General features: G+C 43.3%; 2 long non-coding RNA genes across 2 annotated transcripts in view; both read right to left on the bottom strand.

Moving 5' to 3' along the window:
• Positions 1 to 5,562, bottom strand: part of LOC146671681 (uncharacterized) — a 47,084-nt gene extending 41,522 nt beyond the window's left edge. Inside the window, exons 1-2 of the long non-coding RNA XR_014911488.1 lie at positions 5,424 to 5,562; positions 4,421 to 5,100 (exon numbers count right to left, since the gene is read on the bottom strand). This is a non-coding gene — a long non-coding RNA (uncharacterized LOC146671681). The remainder of the gene's footprint in view (positions 1 to 4,420; positions 5,101 to 5,423) is intronic.
• Positions 5,563 to 19,094: 13,532 nt separating this feature from the next.
• On the bottom strand, positions 19,095 to 22,039 carry LOC146671680 (uncharacterized). The gene is made up of 3 exons (XR_014911609.1): positions 21,946 to 22,039; positions 19,835 to 19,985; positions 19,095 to 19,289 (listed from the first exon to the last, which is right to left on the bottom strand). It is a non-coding gene; the product is annotated as an uncharacterized LOC146671680 (long non-coding RNA).
• Positions 22,040 to 22,099: the final 60 nt, after the last annotated feature.

Genomic DNA, 22,099 nt, shown 5'->3' with positions numbered 1-22,099 from the left:
GTAAAGGAGGAACGTGGTCACAGGTTCAGTGGAATGTGACATTTATGAGAGCAAAACACAAAGGGAGGAATTTTCCTTCCAAAACAGGAGCAAGAAAACTGAAGGAGAAATGTCAGGAATTTAAAGTATTTCTAACTCTCGATCAGATTTTTTTTCCATACAAGGACGGTTAAGAATGCACCTGAAAGTTCACTCCAAGTCTGTTTTAAAAGAAATGCATTTTAAACTAGTGTCATCATTGTTACACTGCAAACTATCAGAGCGGGCTGTTTGTATTTGAGTTTTACTATTAAAGTAAGAGTCTTTATTTAGCATCGTTCCTCTTTGGGACAAGTTTGAGGTACGTAGAGCATCCTGTGAGAATGGAGAGCTGTCTGCCCGTGCTGACAGAGGTGCCCCTGTAATGTGGCCTGCTGAGCATTTTCACTGTTTGCTCTCTGGTCTTAACATTTGGGCTGACACTCTATCTTCTATACTCCTGCAGAGGTCAGTGTGGTTTTTCTTATGCACAAAAGGTAAAAAGCCCACGGGGTAGTAGGATCACAATTACAGTTCCAGGAAACATACCGTTTTTTATCACATAACAGCAAGTGACAGGCTATATGACAGCTATGTAACTTCAAAAGGTGTAAACACAAAGTGCACTGGGAATTTTTAACCAAAGAAGTCAGGTTTCGTGTCATACCTCCCAGGCATCGCTCCAGAAAACCCCTCCACCCAGGTTTGCTACTTCCTCTAAAACAACCTTCTTCATTCTCACCTAAGCACAGGCTGGATGCCTCTCTCAGCCTCACACTTCCTGGTAACTCCCACACCAGGATAACACCACCCTGAGGCAAATATACACACACGAGCCACCTTCTAAGTTGTGGTTTCCCTTTAGGAAATCAGCAATCTGCTGCCATTACCCACCAGCATTTACACCTCCTCTCTGCACCCTTTAATTTTTCTTTGCCCCAATGTTTAAAACAAACAACTTCTCTCCCTTATGAGAGATCATTACAGGAAGAAAGCACCACACAGACTGTTAAAAGACGCCAAAAACAGCTAATAAATCTAAGGCGGTGATCTGGTGTCAGAGCATCAGGGTGTTATCAGTGTTATTAACAAAAGCTATGTACACATTCTGATGTGACTGCTCTTGAAGGACGTTTCGTGATTTCTAAACTTCAGAATATTCTGCGAATTTGAAACTGTGAGCAAGACGAGAGGACCGTTCAGAAAAACATGACATGATGTTGGACCGTTTAGCTGCTGTGTCAGTTCAATTTGCGCTCTCTTCCTACCTTCCTACCACAAAATTTTAAACACGAGACAGCACATATGGAGACACAATTGCCAAAAGCCCTGAGAAGAAAAACACTTTATAAAGCGCTCCAGCTTTTCAAAAGCTCTCTCCTTCTCCCTTTCACACACACACACACACACACACACACACACACACACACACACACACACACACACACACACACACACACACACACATAAACACATAGACACAAACACATACACCTCGAAACAAAGGTGCCATTTTACTCAGGAAGGGTCAGCAGTTCTCTCCATCAGACAGGGGCTTGTTCTTGGTCAGAGGCTGCTGCCCAATCTCAGGCCACCCTCCCCTGGCTCCACTGCCCCCCCCCCCTCCGGCCCCCACCACCCCGGAGACAAGCTCCCCATTGTTCCCGCACTACTAATAAATGACAGTTCTCCTGTTCAGACAAACTTTAGGGCCCATTCAAACACACACACACACACACACACACACAAAAGTTTAAATGGTGCTCTACATAAAAAGATACCAGGAGCATTTTCTTTTAAGACTGGTATTTCTCGAGCTCATTAAGTGTTTATCTGACACTAATGATGTAAGGATGTCTTCCTGCGTCTTAAGCTTTGAACCTGAGGACAGGATGAGATAATCCTGAGGGCCGTTTGTGTAATAATGAATAACAACTGTTCCTATTGCCTTCCATTTCTCTTCGGTGGTCAAAAGCAGTCATGACATTGAGTCATAGTTCACCAGGAGGTCATGCTGCTCAGTGCGTGTTGTCACCCTGTGAGCTCAATCGGGGGCCAGGGAGCTGAGGTAGGCCTTGAGTTTAGACATGATAAATCACCACTCAGCTTAAGCTCATAAACACACCATTAACACGCTCGACCACATGAACTCTATCCGTTTACCTTAACCGCATGGTGCTCGGGACTATCTGCCTGTGATAGCACTCTTAGGGGTCTGATGCACATGGCTGTCACAGCTACATGAGGATCTGTGAGGAGCATGGGGAGCTACATGAGATCCTTTCCCATCACTAGTAATTAGATATGTAATGTGCTTCAGACCGCAGTGTAGAAACAGTGCACGCGCTCCCTGATTTGCTTAGGTGACATTTATATTCAGGGAGTGTAAACTGGTGTTAATCGTCTAATAAACATCAGCTGCATCTTACTAAATAGAAACAACTAGATTAGCGTATTATATTCCCGACAACACAAATCAACTTGAAGCTGAAACTCAATTGCCAGTGATGACAAGGTCCTCCTGAAACGTTGATTGGAGTAAATACAGGGTTGTTAAGTCTTGCCCCGGTGTGTGTATATGGTTCTTTGCTGTGGTTCACCACAAACATATCATATGACAGGACAGAAAACTGAGAGAAAGCAAATTCCTGCTATTTTTAGCTATGACAAACATAAACAAAAGAATCAGAAAAAGAAATACACTTGCTGAAGCGTCATGGCTGCTTTGATGTCTATCCGATCACTCGTGGGCTTCCATTTAAGCATCTTTATTTTTTGATGGGCTTAAACAGGAAAAGGGGTGATGCTGGCCATGCGCAGGACAGATGCTGGACAACCGGGGTCAGATATTGCTCCCGCTTTGCCGTTTAAATAACAAAAGGAGGCGGAGGAAGAAGAGGCAGAAGTTGTGAGAAGAGGAGTAAGGGGGAAAAAAGCCCCAGTGTTTAGTCAAGGCCTGCTCACTGACACAAAGTCTGTCTTTGTCTGCCTCCCAGGGTGCCAGATAAAGGAATTCTTGTGTGTCGGGGGCTCTGACCGAGTTTATTTGACACTTCAGCTCCTTTTGTGAAGCAAGTGTCCCACCGTCAATGCTGGCCATGAGAGTCACTTGGCATTAGACAGAGGGTCGCTCTTCAGTGGAGAAAGGGGGTCTTGTTTGGAGAAGATTTTTAATAGAGGTGGTGTGTGTGTGTGTGTGTGTGTGTGTGTGTGTGTGTGTGTGTGTGTGTGTGTGTGTGTGTGTGTGTGTGTGTGTGGACAGAGGGGTGCTCAGTCGGTGCTCTAAGCTGTATACGGACATATAGTGGAGCTCTGTGCCCTCCCACAACCACAACAGGAGAAATTCTTCATTGCTACAGAAGTGCGTGGGATTGAGAGGACTGGGTACTGAAAGATGAAGACAGGTGAAAGTGGAGGCTTCAGCAAATGAAGGAAGACACACACACACACACACACACACACACACACAGCACCCATTATGAATGCAATGCCGTTAAGTCACACAAGGCTTGTAAAAGATGGACATGCTAACTTGCAAAGCAGGTTATCTCACGCTATTTTGAGCATGTTTATCAGTTGGGTGATCACATGGACCTGTAGGTTCAACATAATCCAATTACATTCCATATATATATATATATATATATATATATATATATACATAGATAGATAGATAGATAGATAGATAGATAGATAGATAGATAGATAGATAGATAGATAGATAGATATGATTGACAGGTGTTCCACTACCACTGAGGTCAACGTTATAGTGCTCAAAGCACTTTCCTCTCACCTTGAATGGAGTTACTGTATGAGCGGTGGGAGGGCCTGCTCCTTTTTATGAACACTGTATCCACACTGTGGATTTATTTCAGCTGCACCTGGTCTTTAACAACTTATAACAGGTCATTGCTCTCTAGGCTGTGAACACCCGGCAGTGCAGGTGCATAGCCAATGGCTGTGCTCAACACATGCATGTGAAATATTAAATTGAGCCATTTCCCCTCTTCTTTAACATTTACAGATGCATATGTAGTGATGTTAGAGAATAATAAAGAAGAGTTCTCACCTACTGAACAGGTGAACTTAATGAGAGTTTGGCGAGGCTTCCATTGTCAAAATACGCAGCTCCCAACTGACAATGAGCAGAAACACACCTTCTGTGTTTGTATGTATAAGTATGTTCCTAATGAGTCCACTTCCAAAAGAATTTCAGTATAAATTATAATTTGGTAGAGAAGATATGGGCACCCATGTGGGTGTGTTGAGAAGATAAGAACAGAACCTTTGGCCAAAGCAGACAGTGCTGAATGCATTGTCACGTCGCGAATGTATAACATAAATACAAACCTCCATAGGTCAAGCATACTTTGGGGTTTTTATATTGACGTTGTCCACATACCTGCGGAATCAGGAGATGCGCACATATTATCCAAATCACTGGACATCCACTGGAGCACAGCTTCCAAAACATAATCCAAGATATCCAACTGTGCAAAAAAAAAAAAAAAGAAATCCACCAAATACAGATTTCATTTCCGAAATCAGCATATAACATTAACCATCTATGAAAATGTCAGCACTTGACCACGCGTGTATCCCAAATATCCCAAGAGACTTGTCCAGCAGCTGAATCTGTGGCAGGAGTAGAAACTCATCCCAGACTGAAGTCAGCATTTCCTTATAACACGCGAAAAGATCCATAGCTGGAGTTTTCAATCCATCAGCTGCTATCATCGTGATCACGTTTAAACAAAAACACAAAACAATAATAACTTCTCCACGTTTGTCAATGTCGCGATTAATCCCGTTAATGCGTCCAAAGAGCCCCAGCATTAAACGATTTACGCCCAGGCAAATCCAGCAAAGCAATCAGAACGATTATTTTCGAAGATGCTGATTCCTCCTTAGGGTCCAGCGCAATGATGGTATCTGCGGCAGCTGCAGCCAGAGTCTCTGCTGACACGACGCGCTCTCGTCAAGAGCCGCAGCTTCACTGAGCCATAGTTTGTGCGGAGCGCCTCAGCACATGCTGCTTTCACCAAACGTAGATGCGCAATGCATGACGGTAAGTGGAGTTAACTGGAATAGGAAAACAGCAGCAGGTTTAAACCTTAAAAGCAGTTTTTAAAGACAAAAAAAAGAAAGAAAGAAAACACGGAACGCAATGAAATGATTTCACAGGTTAACCTTAAAATAATGAAAGCAAAGTAAAGGTGAAATAACTTTTAAACTTTTAAAAGTTTTAAAATAACTTTTAAAACAGTTACAGGCATTAGAAATTAGATCATATTATCATTATTATTATTATTAGCAGTAGTAGTATTAGTATTATTATTCTATAAATATCAGTAAAGCTGTCATGGATATCAGCTGTTACAATCTCTGTTGCAATCGTTCATCACCTGTTAGTTTCATTCCAGGTTGCGTGTGAGCAGTGTGTGTGAGTAATAATGATCATCTGTAGCTGTGCAGAGATACAGAGATGTCGGTGCCTTGAATCACCTTCCCATGAATGAATCTCTTGTCTTTCTTACCTCACTTTCATGTCCTAACCACCTCCAGGCTTGCTTGTATTGCCGGGATCACGCTCTCAAACTTCAAAACAAGGCCTGGATTCACGGGAATGGAGCACAGATCAAAATCAGAACAGAGCCCACTTAGTTATAATAAGCTGAAGCTAAGTAAAGCTGGACATTTCTTCTCTGTTCTACTGTGGACTGTGGAGTCAAAGCTTGCATGCATGTTTGCTGTTATTTGTGATTTTGTTGTGTTTTTTACTTCATCATATTTAAGAAGTACTCGGATGAAGTGTTTATGACTAAAACACAGCAGAGAGGATATAAGTGACAACAAAGCTGGGATTAAGGGAGTAAAGCTGATAAACTCTGACCTAAACCAAAGGGGAAAAACCATGAATAAATAAAAAAGTATATTCACGTAGAAGTTATATCAGTCTTTATTATACTTTCGTTCCTCATACATTACTCCTATTCACACAGGGCCTGGCACGGTTCCATTCCACTTTTTACTTTGTTCTTTTGGCTGCGATCCAGTCCAGTCCAGGAGTACCTGAATTGCACGCGATTCTGTCAATTGCAGGTACTTGATGGCTTTCTTGTGTGCAGGGGTTGAAAAGTTGCTGGAGGTTTGCGCACACAGCATTGCGTGACTAGCGCTGGGGACGAAAACACAAAGACATTGTTTTCAGTGATCAAACCCCCTTTATAGTAACTCAACAGCATTCCTGTCTCACATTCCTAAGCCACCGCTGCAGTGTGAAGGGTTTTTTTTTCTTTCCTTTAAAAAAAAGGAAGAAAGGAAAAAAGAAAGAAAAGGAGGGTTGCACTTTTTTAATCTGGTTCACTGTGTCGACCTCGCTTCTTCCACAATTTTTCTCGTAGCTCATTAATCATTAATCAAGACTGAATTAAAGTATTAGTTGAGGCAATTATCTGCCATGGGGTAATTAAGAGGTGTTTATCCCTTATCCAAAACAATGTGATGAATGTAAACACAGTGTGCCAGCTTTCATGTTAAGCCAGCAGCCAGCTGAACAGCAGTATTAAATCAAATGAAAATGCATTGCTTCTCAGTGTATCCCCTTAAAGCATGCGCGGGTGGGATTTCCAGGTTGTTTGTGCAACAGCCTGCAAATGTGTTTATGCTCACTTGTGTGCATCCTCCTACACCGTGTCTCCACTCACGCCAGCATGCGTCTGTAGGTATGTGCTAATGTGCACACAAATGTTTTCCACATTGGTGTGACAAGGATAATCATATCCAGGGAGCACAAACCCATGCTGAATGCTTCTCACACAGATGGGAGGAAAAAGGAGGAATGCATTAAAAAAAAAATCCAGAGGAAACGAGACTGAGTGTACACCCACAGACAGTCGTGCAAGTGTAAAACTTATGATATGTGGAAATCTACTGGCAAAGGAGCCAAGCGAGGCCGCCATCACCTGGAGTGGGTGAAATAAATCTAATATTTACTGAAAGCGATGACCCTCATGACCTTCTGCTTTCAACGTAGAAAACATAGAGACGAGGACAATTGAGTCAGTCATATCTCCAGTGTGTGCTCTGAGAGTGATTAAGACTAGAGCACATTCATTACTGGCCCAGCTCAGACAGAGAGGGGCTTCAGAGCAGAGCCCTTGTGTTGGACTGTTTGGATGTCCTATCCCCTTGTATCTCTTTGACTACTTCCAACACAAGGCTCTATTCAACCAGACTGGGAACAAATGTTTCCTTATGTGACCCTGAGTACCTAAGCTTCAGCAGGATATAGAGAAGAGCCTATGAGACTGAAAGAGAGACATTACTGAAGGCCATACCTCTGCTCTTATAGAGGGATATAAGCTGGATCACAGGTGGGGACAGGGGGAAGGATGGTAATGACCTTACAGAAATAACAGGGTGGATGGCACAATGACACATATTTCCCAATAACTATATGCTGTTTCTCTGGTAACCACAAAATTGCTAGTCTGCTTAGGTTTCCGTTCTTTATTTTCTCACTTTCCCACTTCTCATGAGTGTTATTACTTCTACATCCGCCTGGGAATTAATTGGGTAAACATCAGCCAGGAAACATGAGGTTAGATTCCATGTTGGCAGCTCATGTAATTTCACATACAGCCAACATGCAGATTTCCGTCTGGTTTTTTTTTTGGCACGCCTGTGGGAATGGGCAAAGTGTAGCAAAACAGAGGTCAAGGCAAGGTTTCTCACTGAAGTGGGTGAAAATTTCTCATGTGAAACTAAAAATGGCTTTCACCAGTTTTACATAATGAGACACAATGTGGCATGTACCTCTTTTCTATAGAATCACCCAGGATAAAGAGCTAATCCTCTTGTGCTATGAGACTGATAGAGCTGGATTCCTTCCAGCACCTTAGGGAGTCAGATCTATGGAAGAGAGAGCCTTTCAAAGAAAACCATGTAATCAATGGCACAATCCCCCTCAAACCCCCTCATTTGATTGATGCTAACCGTAAAGATTTTAGTAAATCAGTTCGCTCAAGCCTTTCCCATCTCATCTTGCATTAAGATGTCAAACTGTAACTGGAGTTCCAGTGTTTACCCAACCAAGTTTTCTCACTTGAGGAGAAATTAAATGAAGTTTTGGCCTGGACTAGGCTTACAGAACCACTGACATGTAGCCTATATGACTCATTCAGTCTTTCACTGGACACAGGCGGAATTTATTCGGAGAAACACACCCTTGCTGGCGTGTAGCATAGTTTGACCATTGCAGGTGTCTTGGTTTATTGGGTTTCTATGTCAAAGAGCAAATCTTAGTCTATAAAAACCTAAATTTATAGCTCTAATTATGAACACACTAAGCACCAAGGAGCATGCAGCTGCATACCTGTGCATGCATTTCAAGGAGCATGAGTTCTGGCTTGGTGACTCTACAAAGAGCCCTCATGAAGTTTAAAATTTTAAACAGGAAAAAATGAAGGTGAGGCTAAAATTGTTCAAATAGGGGAAATACTATGAGTAAGTTTACACCTCTAGTTGGAGAATAAGCATATGAAGCCTTTTTTTAAATTTTTCCTCTGGATGCTTTTCTAAATGTCTGTGTGTGTGGGGAGGGGTCAGGGGGGTAGATTTTGGTGCAAGCAGTGTGTAGGCAGCTGGGAGTGTGGCAGGGCTATGCGTGACTAGGAGAAATACACCTGTCTCTGTGCTCAGGTATGGAGGGGGAGTCGGCAAGCAGGGGCCTGCCAGGTGAACAATGCTCCCTATTGTACCTTGCGCTCTGACTGCTGATACTCGCAGGAGAGGAAGCCCTGATCCCAGTGTGTGCATAGCTCGCTTGCCCGTCTCTCCCTCCCTGCTCACACAATCACACGAGATACACAGCCAAATTATTTACAGTACACATATTGCGCTGACCGCAGGCGCCCTGAGCTAAATCCCAACAACTCTGCCTTTTACACGCAAGTTGCCAATCAGAGCAGTGACTGACAGATTTTTTTATAAGATAAGATAAGATAAGATAACCTTTATTAGTCCCACATGTGGGAAATTTGTTTTGTCACAGCAGGAAGTGGACAGTGCAAAAGTTATGAGGCAAAAATTAGAATACAATAAGAATAAATACAGTACACAACTGTACAGAATAGAATAAAATAAAATACTATATACAGTAGAATAAAATAAAATAAATATACAATAAGATAAAAATAGAATACAAATACAAATACTATATACAACTGAGTAAAAATACAACGATGACAGAAAGGATTATTGCACTTAGTATTATTGCATATGTATGGATGTGTGTGCTTGATCAGTTAAAGTCTTTATTATGGAGTCTGACAGCAGTGGGGAGGAAAGACCTGCGAAATCTCTCCGTCCCACACCGTGGGTGCCGCAGTCTCCCACTGAAGGAGCTGCTCAGTGCTGTCACAGTCTGCTGCATGGGGTGGGAGACGTTGTCCAACAGGGATGACAGCTTAGCCGCCATTCTCCTGTCACTCACCACCTCCACTGGGTCCAGAGGGCATCCTAGAACAGAGCTGGCCCTTCGGATCACCCTGTTCAGTCTCTTCCTGTCCCCAGCAGAGATGCTGCCGCCCCAGCAGACCACACCATAAAAGATAGCAGAAGCCACAACAGAGTCATAGAATTTCTTCAGGAGTGGGCCCTCCACTCCAAACGACCTGAGTCTCCGCAGCAGGTACAGCCTGCTCTGCCCTTTCCTGTAGAGGGCGTCTGAGTTATGAGTCCAGTCCAGTCTATTGTTCAGATGAACACCAAGGTACCTGTAGCTGTCCACAGCCTCAATGTCCATACCTTGGATGTTCAGTGGTTGCAGTGGAGAATGCTTGTGCCTGCGGAAGTCTACCACCAGTTCCTTGGTTTTACTGGCGTTGATCTGGAGGTAGTTCAGCTGGCACCAGTCCACAAAGTCTTGGGTCAGACCTCTGTACTCCTTGTCGTCCCCATCAGTGATGAGGCCGACTATTGCAGAGTCATCAGAGAACTTCTGCAGGAAGCACTGGGTGGAATTGTGGGAGAAGTCTGCAGTGTAGATGGTGAAGAGGAACGGAGCCAGAACCGTTCCCTGTGGGGCCCCCGTACTGCAGACGACCCTGTCCGACACACAGCCCTGAGTCCTCACATACTGTGGTCGGTCGGTGAGGTAGTCCAGGATCCAGGTAGTGAGGTGATGGTCCACTCCAGAGTTCACCAGCTTGTCCTTTAGAACCGAGGGAAGAATGGTGTTGAAGGCACTGGAGAAATCAAAGAACATGATTCTCACAGTGCTTCCAGCGGTCTCCAGGTGAGCGAGGGAACGATGTAGGAGGTGAATGACGGCATCATCCGCTCCAATGCCAGGCTGGTAGGCAAACTGAAGTGGGTCCAGTGATGAGCTTATTAGGCGCCGAAGCTGAGCCAGGACCAACCGCTCCAGGGTCTTCATCAGGTGGGATGTCAGAGCCACCGGCCTGTAGCTGTTGAGGTCCTTGGGGCGTGAAGTCTTTGGCACTGGTACAACACAGGAGGTTTTCCAGAGCTGTGGAACTCTTCCCAACCTCAGGCTCAGGTTGAAGAGGTGCTCCATCACCCCACACAGTTGGTCCGCGCAGGACCTGACGACCCTCGAGCTGATGCCATCTGGACCCGCTGCCTTCTTGCCATTAATCCTCCTCAGTTCCCTCCTAACCTGGGTGGTTGAGAGAGACAGGCTGGAGCCTTGTGTTGAGTGTGTATTGGATGCTGTTGTTGGGGGTGGGGGGGAGTGAGCAGGGTGAATAGAGGAGGTGTGAAGTGTCTGAGGTGGAACAGCAGCAGTGGGGGTGGGTGAGTCTGCAGCCGATGTTGCAGACTGCCTCATGGCTGAGTCAAATCTGTTGAAGAAATGATTCAGTTCATTTGCCCATCTCACATCCCTCCCAGGCAGAGAGTTCTGCTGTTTGTGGCCCGAGATGGTTCTGAGGCCTCTCCAGACTTCACCAACGTTGTTTTGTTGAAGCTGGTTCTCCATCTTCTGCCTGTAGCTCTCCTTCCCATTCCTTATCAGTCCCCTCAGCTCTCTCTGCACCCTTTTCAACTCCTCTTTGTCTCTGGATTTGAAGGCCCTCCTCTTCTGCTTGAGGACGGTTTTAATTTCTGGGGTAATCCAAGGTTTGTTGTTGGAGAAACACCGTACAGTCCTGGTAGGTACAGTGTTATCCACACAGAAGTTTATATAGTCAGTAATGCATGTAGTAAGGCTGTCGATGTCCTCACCGTGGTCATCACAAATCACCTCCCACACAGTCAACTCAAAACAATCCTTAAGAGCCTCCTCGCTCTCCTCTGACCATCTCTGTACTGTGCGGGTGGCTGGTGGCTCCCTGCGCACTAAGGGCTCATACACAGGGACAAGGTGCACCAGGTTGTGATCAGATCTGCCCAGGGGAGGGAGAGGTGATGAACTGTATGCCTCTTCTGCATTGGCATACAGTAAGTCCAGTGTTTTATTGACTCTGGTTGGGCAGGTCACATACTGGGTGAAGGTGGGCAGTGTGGAGTCCAGTGAGGCATGATTGAAGTCCCCTGATATGTGTGCCTGTATGTCTGTGTCTATATGTCAGGTTGGGTGTCAGGCGCCACCTCTCTGGGGACATCTCAGGCCCTCCAAGGTTTGGAGGCCTATCTCCCCCTACCACCACTTCCCCTGCCAGTGGCGGACCCCCTCAGACATCGGTGCGTTGGTGGTTCTTTGTGTCCGGGGGTGGGCGTCCAGGTACACACCGGCTCACTCCTTGGCGGCCGCTTATCGGGGCCTGGAGCCTGGGGCTCGCTCGGGCCACTTCGGAGGTGGGGTGCCCCCGGCCTCTCGGCCTGGGGCTCAGTCACTCAGGCGCAGCTGGCTGCCGGCGGAGCTCACGGGCGCGTCACTGCAACTCCCCCTGGCTTCTGCTCCGCGGCTGCTGAGTGAGCCCTCATCTGGGACTCTCCTCAGCTCTTTCCGGGACAGTGGCGCAGCTGCCCCTCTGTTGGTCTTCCTTGGTCTCTTGTGTTCTGGGGGCCTCTGGATGTCTGGAGTTTTGATCTCATCCACACCTGCTTCATGCCCTGGAGGACGGGGCTGTGCCCCCCCCACACCCTCTAGCAGATCATTACATGAAGGAACCTTTTAAAAAACAAAAAACAAGCGCGTCCATGCTCACAGGTGTACACACGGGTGATCACATCCGCAAACTACACCCTTTTTGGCTCCTACCTCAAAGCACACTGTGTTCTGTTGATCTTATGTGCTGCACAATAATGTTTAACATTTAGTATTTACTGTCATATTCCCATATATCATTGTGATGTTGTTTATTCTATTACTCTTGTTCTCTTCTGCTTGCTTTCTTTTTTCTTTCTCAGCAGGTGATCCAGGTGATTGATATATGCATTTTTTTTTCTCTGCCCGTTCTGTTGGTTTTTGTCTTTTGCCCTTCTCCCCCGTCCCTCTTCTCAGCTGTTTCTCTTTCCCTCTTTCTTTCTCCCCTTCTTTCCCCCAGTCAAGTCTGTCCCGTATTCAGTAAGTGAAAATAAAATAAACAATAAAAGGTGAATCAAATGGACCATTACGGCAAGGCTGGGATGGTCAGTTTGGTAAAGTAAATCCGTTGGGCATCTTTCTTTGCCTTTAGACAACAATTCTGATGGCAAAAGAGCCAAACGGGACAGGCCAAAAAAGAAAAAAAAAAAAAAAAAAAAAAAAAAGAGATTATGAGAAGTCCCCTGATATTATTATATCCAAAAAGTTGAAATGTTGGATTTTGTAAAAGTTCTAATTGTGTTGAGGATATTTTGTATGTGCAGTATTATGAAGGGGAATATACAACACACTGTCATAATAATATAAATGGTAAAAAAAAAAAGAAAAAAAACATGTCTTAATAGGTGTGAATGTTATTCGTAGAGAGATTATTCAGAGGTGTCACTTTAAGGGTCTATAATTGAGAGCACACAATGTAAATACATGACGTGACTGTTGATAGTAATCTATTATCAGTTCTACGCCAACCCATGTTTTTCCAGCCTTTTTATTCTCGTTGCAGATAAGGCAATTTTGACACGGAGAGTCATGCAGATACTGTAGATTGCAGATTGAGAGAGACCCCCAAAGAAAGTAAAAGGGGGGTCGCCTATTGGTGAATTACTGACACTCTCTGTACTTTCAGCAACAAAAGCTGTCTCTCATTTTGTTGTGATTTGTTGGGCAATTATAGAGGGAAAGAAATGAACAGGGTAACTATGGGGAGGGTCTGGAATGTGTGGGAATGCTAAACATCTGCTTTGAGAAGTTCTGGGTTGAGCTTGGACAGTCGCAAGTAAATATCTCTGCCAAACAGAAACTCCAGCTGTTCCACAGATGGCATCAGTTATTTTGTCCCATTTGTTGTTAAAAAAAGCCCATGTTTGCCTTAAAATAATCTAAGTGCCTTTGATCTTCCTTAACCTTTTCCATTGTGTGACAAGGAGAGCTGCAGTGTAAATGCCACCACTTATCTATTCCTGTTAAATTCCTCGACTTGTGTCGGTGTGTGCTTGTGGGCATGTATAACACCAACGCTATCTCATGTGAGTGTGTGTGTGCTCACTGACTAATGAAATACAGTCTTCATAAAGGTAGTATTGTTAAGTTGCGTGCGAAGCTCATGCTTTAGGCTTTGGGTCCCCGCCCACCCCTGTAAACCACGGCCTTTTTTTCCTCTCCTTTTTTGCCTTCTACACCTTCCCCTTTCTCTTTGTTACAGGTAAACATTTGATGTCCGCACGCAATCCCCGGAGAGTCTCCTCCCCTTGTTCTTTCCTCAGCTCCAAGGCTTACTCACACTCTCTTTTACACACACTTACCACACACCTCTCATTCTCAGTCTCTCGCTCATGCACCCTCTGACACGCTACCTTTCCCTCCCCATTCTTCTGAAATTCCTCTCCTTACTGACTCAGCACCTGTTTCCTATAGAGGACATGAAGTTTCCTTCTGTTGCTCGAGAAACTGGTTGAATATCTGATTGACTCTGAACATTCAGTTTCACAAACACTTTACACACACGTTTTTTGTTACTGAACGTTCGTCTCCTTTGTCTGTGTTGTTCCTTCCTGTTTGTTGTATTTGTTTTTTTAACCAGTTTGTCCTGCAATATTGTGTTACATTACATGAAGTTTGTCTCTTTTTTATTTCTATGTGCTTGTATTTCTTTTTAACATGTTCAAAATTAAGATTCAATTCAATTCAAAGTTATGGACAAAACCAACAAGACTTATTTCAGTAAATTTGCTTTTTTAATTCAAGTTAATGTTGCCAGAATCAAAACTAGAATTCCTCCTGGAATCACACTGGCCACAACAAAGTCTCAGATACCGGAGACCGATAAACACGGGGTTGGTGTGTTGAAGTTTACTTGGGCAAGACACAAAACCCCAAGATCCTCCTGAGAGTAGTCTAGGCTCTTAGATGGTTCTGCCTGCAGCTTTCAAGAATTTATCTAAGGTTAGATAGTAATATACAAGCACTTAATATTTAATATTTCATTGCCAACTACATGCATGTCACATCCCATGACTGCATCCCTTAGAGTTGGCACCATATGCTAAAGCTTGCCAGCCAGGTTACGCAAAACTGCCTTTCTGCTAGTTTCCACGATAGTCGGTGCTCCAAGAACCGCATTTTGTCACAGACTCATAAGATGAGAACATGCCAGCTCTGCTGTCACTTCTGGTAATATCGATACCAACAAAATTACCTTTGGCACACTAGAAAATAATCTTCATTGGTGGGGGTACACCCTGGATACGTTTCCAGCCCATCATAGGGATAAAAGAGAGACAGAAAACCACATCTACTGACAGTTTAGATTAACTTAAAAAGTGTGTACGGTCAGTGAGGGGAAAATGAAAACACAGCCCAGAGCCTGCTTTCTGTGAGGTGGCAATGCTACTGAGCACCACCATCGTGATATGATTTGACAATCCAAAATGTGAGAAAAGGGGGGAAAAAAAGGATTTCTCACTGATTTAAATCAGAAAGAGATTATACTGTTTTAACCGCTTTCAACTTGTGTAACCTTCAATTTTCTGTTTCAGGTGTTGTACATAGTTTTGGTACAGCTTTTACTGACATACAAAAATATGTGTGAATAACTTCCAAAATATTTATTGGTGTGTGCGTGAATGATTATGATCCAACACTTAAACTCCTGGGGAAGGTAATAAAACAAGTCGAAATCTGGTCTGCAGACTCAAGCTCTAGTACTACTGCCAACCTCAGTCACGCACTTCCTTTGAGCTGCACTTCACCACAAACTGTGAAGCAATGAAAAGTCCTGTCAGGTTCCGATACACGAAGATCCATGATTAATGACCGTCATGGCTAAGCAGGGGAAAACCAAAACCTCTGTGCCAATGTTAGCAGCATCAAATAGAGCTGAAATCACTGAAAATGAATGCAAGAGAAAAGGAGAATCGTTTTATCATGTCAAGGACACACACACACACACACACACACACACAATGCGAAACCCACACAAACGTGCATGTCTGTACACATACTCACATGCTGCGTAGTAACAAACCCAAAAGTGCTTGCAAAGTTCACACATGAGAGACAACTGCATATACACATCGCTGTTCTCCAGTATGCTTAGATCATATATGAACAAAGATTCAGGATTCTCTCAGATTAATTGATAAATAAATGTAATACATGAGTCCTGCCTCCATCTATCAGTTTTTTTTCTCCTGATCCAATTCAGCATCGCAGCATTTTACTGCTGTCATAGCAGTAAAAGGTGGGGTGCACCCTGGACCACACAACCAATCACACTGACACCTACGCTCAATTTAGAATGACCAGTTAAACAACCCCATGCATGGCTACGGCTTTGGGAGGAGGCAAACATATCCAGGAAGAACCCACAAGCTTCACACAGAACAGCCGCAGCCAACAGGTGAATTTGATCCCGGGACCTTCATGCTGTGAGGCAACCCCTGTCTGCTCTTTTTTGTATTTGGGAAAGTCAGACTGTCAGAGAGGAAAAGACAGTCCCATACAGCCACAAAATAAATTATTTCAATCCCTTCATTGTTGTCTCCTGTGATCACTGTGCCTGCTGCTCTCTTTCATCAGGGGCTTTTGGCTCCCTCCAACCAGCCCAATTAGTAGCCCTGCAGAGGTGAAGTGTATTATGCAAATACAAACAGTTACTGTACCAGCTTGAGCAGCCCCCACGGGTAGCGTACAACAAGGCTATGTTAAATGAATATTAGATTTGTTGTGCCTACAACAAGTTACCTATTGTTGTTCTGGCCTTTCTGCTGCTCTGGAAAAGCCATTCAAACAAGATAATCTGTCTGCATCTCGTCAATGCAGCTCACTGTTTCACTGTGCTTGGACGAAACAGTGACACAAAGGGGTTGTTTGATAGGGGATATGAAGCAATTGGTGCAGGGGACTAAATAGATATTTCTTACAGCCACAGCTGCTTGTCACTGGACCACTGAATACGGCACAAACACTCTAAAGGAAAATATCAGAAATTCTCAATTTCCCACACATTTTTACAATCCACCACCTTTCCTGTAACTTAAACTGTGTAATATTTTTTGCCATCTGAGTCCATTGTTTCATATTGAGTTCATTTCTGTCTCTCTCTCTGCTTTCATTGCAAACAATTGCTTTTGTCCCCGTCCTGGATAGGTGTGATGGTTGGGTCAGAGCTGTGAAAGGGCTGTATTGTCCTTCTTCACACCCCAAGGTGTGCTTGGAGGGAGACCAACAAAGTGGTAACTAAACAGTGAAACAAGTTTTCTCTGTAAATGTGTACCACATGGCACCTCAAGGAACCATTGTTCCCTTTCATTACCCGCATCATGTGGGAAATATTTCAGTATGTATCCATAAAATTAGCCAATAATACAAACTGTGCTTTTTTGAGAAGTTAGAAGGCTAATGCAATTTTGACAGAAAGTCACGCAAATGAAAGCTGCTATCAAAGTTCTCTCTTTTTTTGTTAAATTTGGTGAGTGCTGCACTTCTACTTTTTCCAATGTTTTATTAATAGAGAAAGCTGTCACAAAGGCAAATTTCAGGGTGTTCTGTTGCTGTCTTGTTTGTCTGTGTCACTTTCTCTCTGGTCACGTCAGGCAGCTGTTTGCAAACAGTCTTCCCCACAAGCCAGTCATCTAATAACAGGGTTGTGTTGGACGATAATGACTGCTTTCTGGCACGCTCCAGCAGAAGAAAAGAAGCACATTGGCAAAGCACCTCTGAATACAAAAAAATAATCAACAATAAAAAGCAAAAAGTGTGTTGTGATTGTCATCATTGGTGCATATTTTCAGAAAAAAAAACCCTAAAAAGAGTTGATTTCCAACTACCAAAAATTAGAAAGCCATATTTCATTTTTGTTATGACATAATCACCACTTTCTTATACTATATTTCGCATTACTGATTTAAAAGGAACATGGCCTCTTGCTCTGAATCGTAAATATATCTTAACAACCACTTCAAAATAAAAGTAAACATTTACTATGATTTACTGTATCAGTATAATTAGCTTTAGCTCTTATTTTGTCACCCTTGTCCCCTTTTGGTTCCCGCAAACTGAATGACCTCAGAACATTTTGTTTTCTTTCCCGACTGGTTCTTTTGAGTCCTGTGTACACCATGCCACGGAGGCTCAGCGTATGGAGTCACTTTAGCATGCGCCTTTGATGTGTGAGAATGGTATGCCGAGGTCCAATTTCACTTGCTGACGCTGACTCACACAACTGTAAGCTAGCGTGACAGCAGAGGCAGGTTAATGTGTTCTCCCTGCAGGCAAATACAGGGAAATATGAGTGACTGACTGTTGGCTTTAGCCAGAAGAGATGAAACACAGAGAGAAGGAAGTTCTGTTTGAACAATTTGAAGGTTTTCATTTGCAAGCCCACCTTTCAAGAAATAATTACATAGGGTTTGTGTTATCTTTGCATTTAAGAAGTCAAGTAGCAATAATTTGTGTGATATATCACGCTTACTGTATACGACTCAGTGCACACATGAGGATCATCACAGTCCACGAGTAAAAGCATACTCTCCCTCCCCCTGGGTAGATACAGTGTCCCCTGATTTCTGTTTAAACCATTATGTGCCTCTAACACGTATGCCCCTTAAATCTATATTCAGAACCCCAACAGAGAAAGAGTCCTCGGCAGCTTTCAACGTGCTTGAAATTGATTTTATGCTGTAGTCGTTCTTGAAATAAGTGTTTTTTAGCACATTCAAAGTCCGGAGAGAGTTTAAAAAGAATGAATTAATCCACCGATGCACGTCAAATTTAAATACAACAAAAGAACAAAGCGACACTTCTGACTCATAAGATAACAGACCCTGTCTACATCAACCTTAGCGATGTTGTGCATTTGCATATAAAATGAATGCGTCTTTGTTTTTATGAACTCTAAACTTATAAAATCCTGTCTTTCAGATAGCTATCAAAGTGTTAGAGAAAAAGACACTTTAAGAGAAACATAACACCAGGGCCAAAGCACAACTAAACCCTATCTGTGGCAGCATTGTATATATTTCCCACAATCTGAAATACACCCTCAGCACTTAACTGCGCAACCATATTGCGAGATAATGTGGGTTTGAGGGGAAAACAGATCTAAGGGTAAAGAGAAGTGGGCAAGTTAAGTAGTATGTGGTGGTGGGTTGTAAAGGTTGGATGATATATTCTAAGAAGTAAAGTATGCGTGTGTTTTGGTGTGTGTGTGGTTTATAGGGGCTGAATGGGGCACTACTTTTGAAAGATGAGATACTGCAACAATGTGGAGGTCACAGTATCATCACTCACAATAATTTAGGAATCAGTGGGTGTAGGTTTAGAGGTTTGGGTTGTAATAAATTAATAAAGAAAGGGATGATGTATACATAAGCGAGAGTAAGCCACTGATATACAATATATATTAGACACACACACGCAGAACAAACATTGGGTGTCTCACCTCTTTCTACTGGCTGGCATTTATAGTGCTTACAATGGACTATAAACCTCACAGTAGCTCTTTATGATGGTGAAGGATCTGCATTTTTATTAGGGGCAAACATTGAAATTACAACTCATTCTTCTCCCAAGCATTGCAATGCACAATTACCACCTGTGACACAAAGTCCAGAGTCTGCTGCCAACACACTGAGGATGATGTCAAGGATTGGTTTACCTACTAAACCCCAGTCAGCCAGGTGAACTCTGGCTCACCTCCCAGACTGGTCATCACTGGCTGAAAAATACAGAACACAAATAAGGCATACTCATTTTAATCTTAAATATAAATGCAAACAACCGAATATGCAGGGATCAAGCGTTAAACATGAGATGTTGAATAAAGCTTAATTATTATTGTAGGACTATGCTGAGAAGGAATTGCATTTTTGCATTGAGTGTTCATTCCTGTAAACCTGTTATTATGTTATATAGGTGTGCGGAGTTTGATAACATCACACTGAAATGTCAACAGAAGTTGACTCATGTTCTTGGAGTAGCTATAATTATTTTCCCTTCCTGGTGGCTGAAGGTAAATTATGATTACAAGTACAGATGAGTGAAGCAAAAAAAAGGACATAGATCGAAGTGCATCAGTGGACAAAGTCTGCTGAAATATTTGACTGAGAAATGCATAGAACCAAAATCATACTCATCACAATGGACATGGATTAAAAGAATCATGAGTGACTGTGACAAAAAGGTATGCACCTCATACGTGGCAACCTGCATGTGTATACAGAAATATTGTTAAGCTCGGTGTGAATGTTTAAGGGCACTTACAGCTGCTGTGTGGAGAAGTGCTGCCCCGAGGGCCGCGGCAGCATGAGTGTGAGCTTCGTGGTGCTCTGGAAACAAGAAAAGCGGCTCTGTTTTTGGATTGCTGTCTTGGCTTTGTATGAACGCTTCCTGGCACACAGTCAAGTTTCTGCCCCTAGTGAGGGAAGATTAATGACAGCAAGTCACGGAAAGGCAGAGAGCAGAGGAAAGCAAAGGAAAGCAATAGGGTGAGAAGGGAAAGACAGGAGGGATGGGGGGTAAAACAAAAGGTAACGGCTGTTATGTTGTTGATGGTAGCAGGTATGAGTAAAAGGTGTGTGACTCTGTGAGTGTTTGTGCCTGGGTGTGCATCAGTAAGAGTACAATACTAAAAGAGATTTAGCAGATTAGTGGAATCCTCATAAACATTCCTGACAGTTGTACAAACACGATGAATATAATCACTGGACAAAAGGCCATGCCCTCCTTAAATTTCATCTCTGTAAATCCAGCTAATGTCCACATACTCTTGTTATCTCCCAAAACCTTAGCCTACTTCTCCAGCTGTGGTCAATCTCCATATTCTCACAACACCTTCAAATCTGACGGAGGGTAAAGTAGTAAAGTAGTTGAAATGGCAAACATGGATCAAGAGATCAAGCTCCGCAAGTGGGAAAGCACAGACTTGGAAGTGAAGTAAGGAGAAAAAACCGAAAGGCATCAAGAGTTCTTCTTTTAGGTAACATGGATCATGACTAATCTGTGATGAAAGAGCCAAGAGCTGAGTAGATCATGACGCTGCCAGGGCTGACCCCTCTCCCTGTCTCCCAGCCCCAAACCCCCAACCAAAGTATTAGGCTCCAGGACAAGCACAGGTCATGGTGAACTCACTCTCCTCATTTCCCCTTTCTTTTCTTGACCACAAAAACAATGACATCACAGACCTTGGAGTCTCTGACAAACCTGAGTCTTTGTATCAGATGAAAAATGATCCTGAGAAAGAATATTCATCAAACTAAAGGGGAAAAGAGCGTGTGAGTCTGTTTTTTTCAAAACAGTTCACTTCATTCTCGAGCTATGCTGGGTTTTCCCTATGACAGTGAAGAGCAAACTGTTCCGTTTCACAGTGCCAGGACATTCGAACAATGTGAATGAAGGGAAACTGTAAAAGCCTTTTAATCCAAAGAGCATCTTTATGCGATTGTTTTATCTGAAACCGAGGTTGCACAGATGTCACTTATTCTCAATGCCATTCTATTAAAAGCAAAAGTAAACAACAGGTAACTGTTGTTAGACGGCATGTGTAATGGGCTCAGCACTGATGCAGACTGGATCGTGACTTAGAGCAGCAACAGGTGACAAATGGTCTGTTCTCTTGTCACAGTCGATCTTTTAGGGCTTTGCCAAACTTAAGTGAACCTGGAGCGGTGCTGCTATTGCTGTAAAAGTGCAGTTGAACAGATTTTGAAAACAAAGAACTCCATGCTTCTCTTGCCGAGCTCCACTAGCGCACCTGGAGGAAATTAATTTAGCTAAGCAAAACAGTCAAAGCCCAGTGATACCTTTCAACACGTTTTTTTTCTAATGGAATATTCACACTTGTGATATATTTTAATATGGTGTTTCTAGAATTGAAACTTAACAGTAAGTAATTTGCAGATGACAGCAATGTATCTGTCTGCATACACATTCCCATTTGGTCCACAATACTTGAATTCTTTTGAGCCAAGTCATGCCCATACTTCCTATCCCGTGGACATGGTGTTTTACCCAAACACCTGCCACCCATTCCGCTGACTTTATCTGGGAGAGAGCAGAGTAGGTGGCGGGGAGTGAAGGAAGAAGGGAGGGGTGCTATTGTTGGCACACTCCTATGGTTCTGTAGGATGGAGAATGTGCAGAGGTGGAGAAGGGGATTAAACAGCAATATTATTCTTTCACAGACCTGCTTTGAATCAGAACTCAACACCACACATAAAGCTGTGAAGACTGGATGAGCTCATTGGGGGGAAAATGCCGCTGTAGTGACCCGGGAAAAAAAATGGGAAAAAATGTCTAGCAGTAACAGGAAATAGCAAGAAAGAGAGGAAAAAAACTAGCTGGCTGAGGACTAAAACATAAGTCAACATGTTTACCTTTCTTAGATGAAATAATAGCTTTTGGAGGCATTCCAGTTAAGGTTTCTGTGATCAATTTCCAATCCTGATTGCTTTTTTGGGGTGTATTCCTCTGTGGAAATAAGGAAATGTAATATCAGGTTTCAATCGTCTTCACATTGTGGCTGAAAGC

The sequence above is a fragment of the Rhamphochromis longiceps genome, linkage group LG4 (assembly GCF_057381845.1).
Source record: "Rhamphochromis longiceps isolate RC_006_pf linkage group LG4, R_longiceps_female_GT1.1, whole genome shotgun sequence".
NCBI lineage: Eukaryota > Metazoa > Chordata > Actinopteri > Cichliformes > Cichlidae > Rhamphochromis > Rhamphochromis longiceps.
The sequence above is the reverse complement of the archived record's forward strand: the minus strand, read 5'-3'. Positions and strand labels throughout refer to the sequence as shown.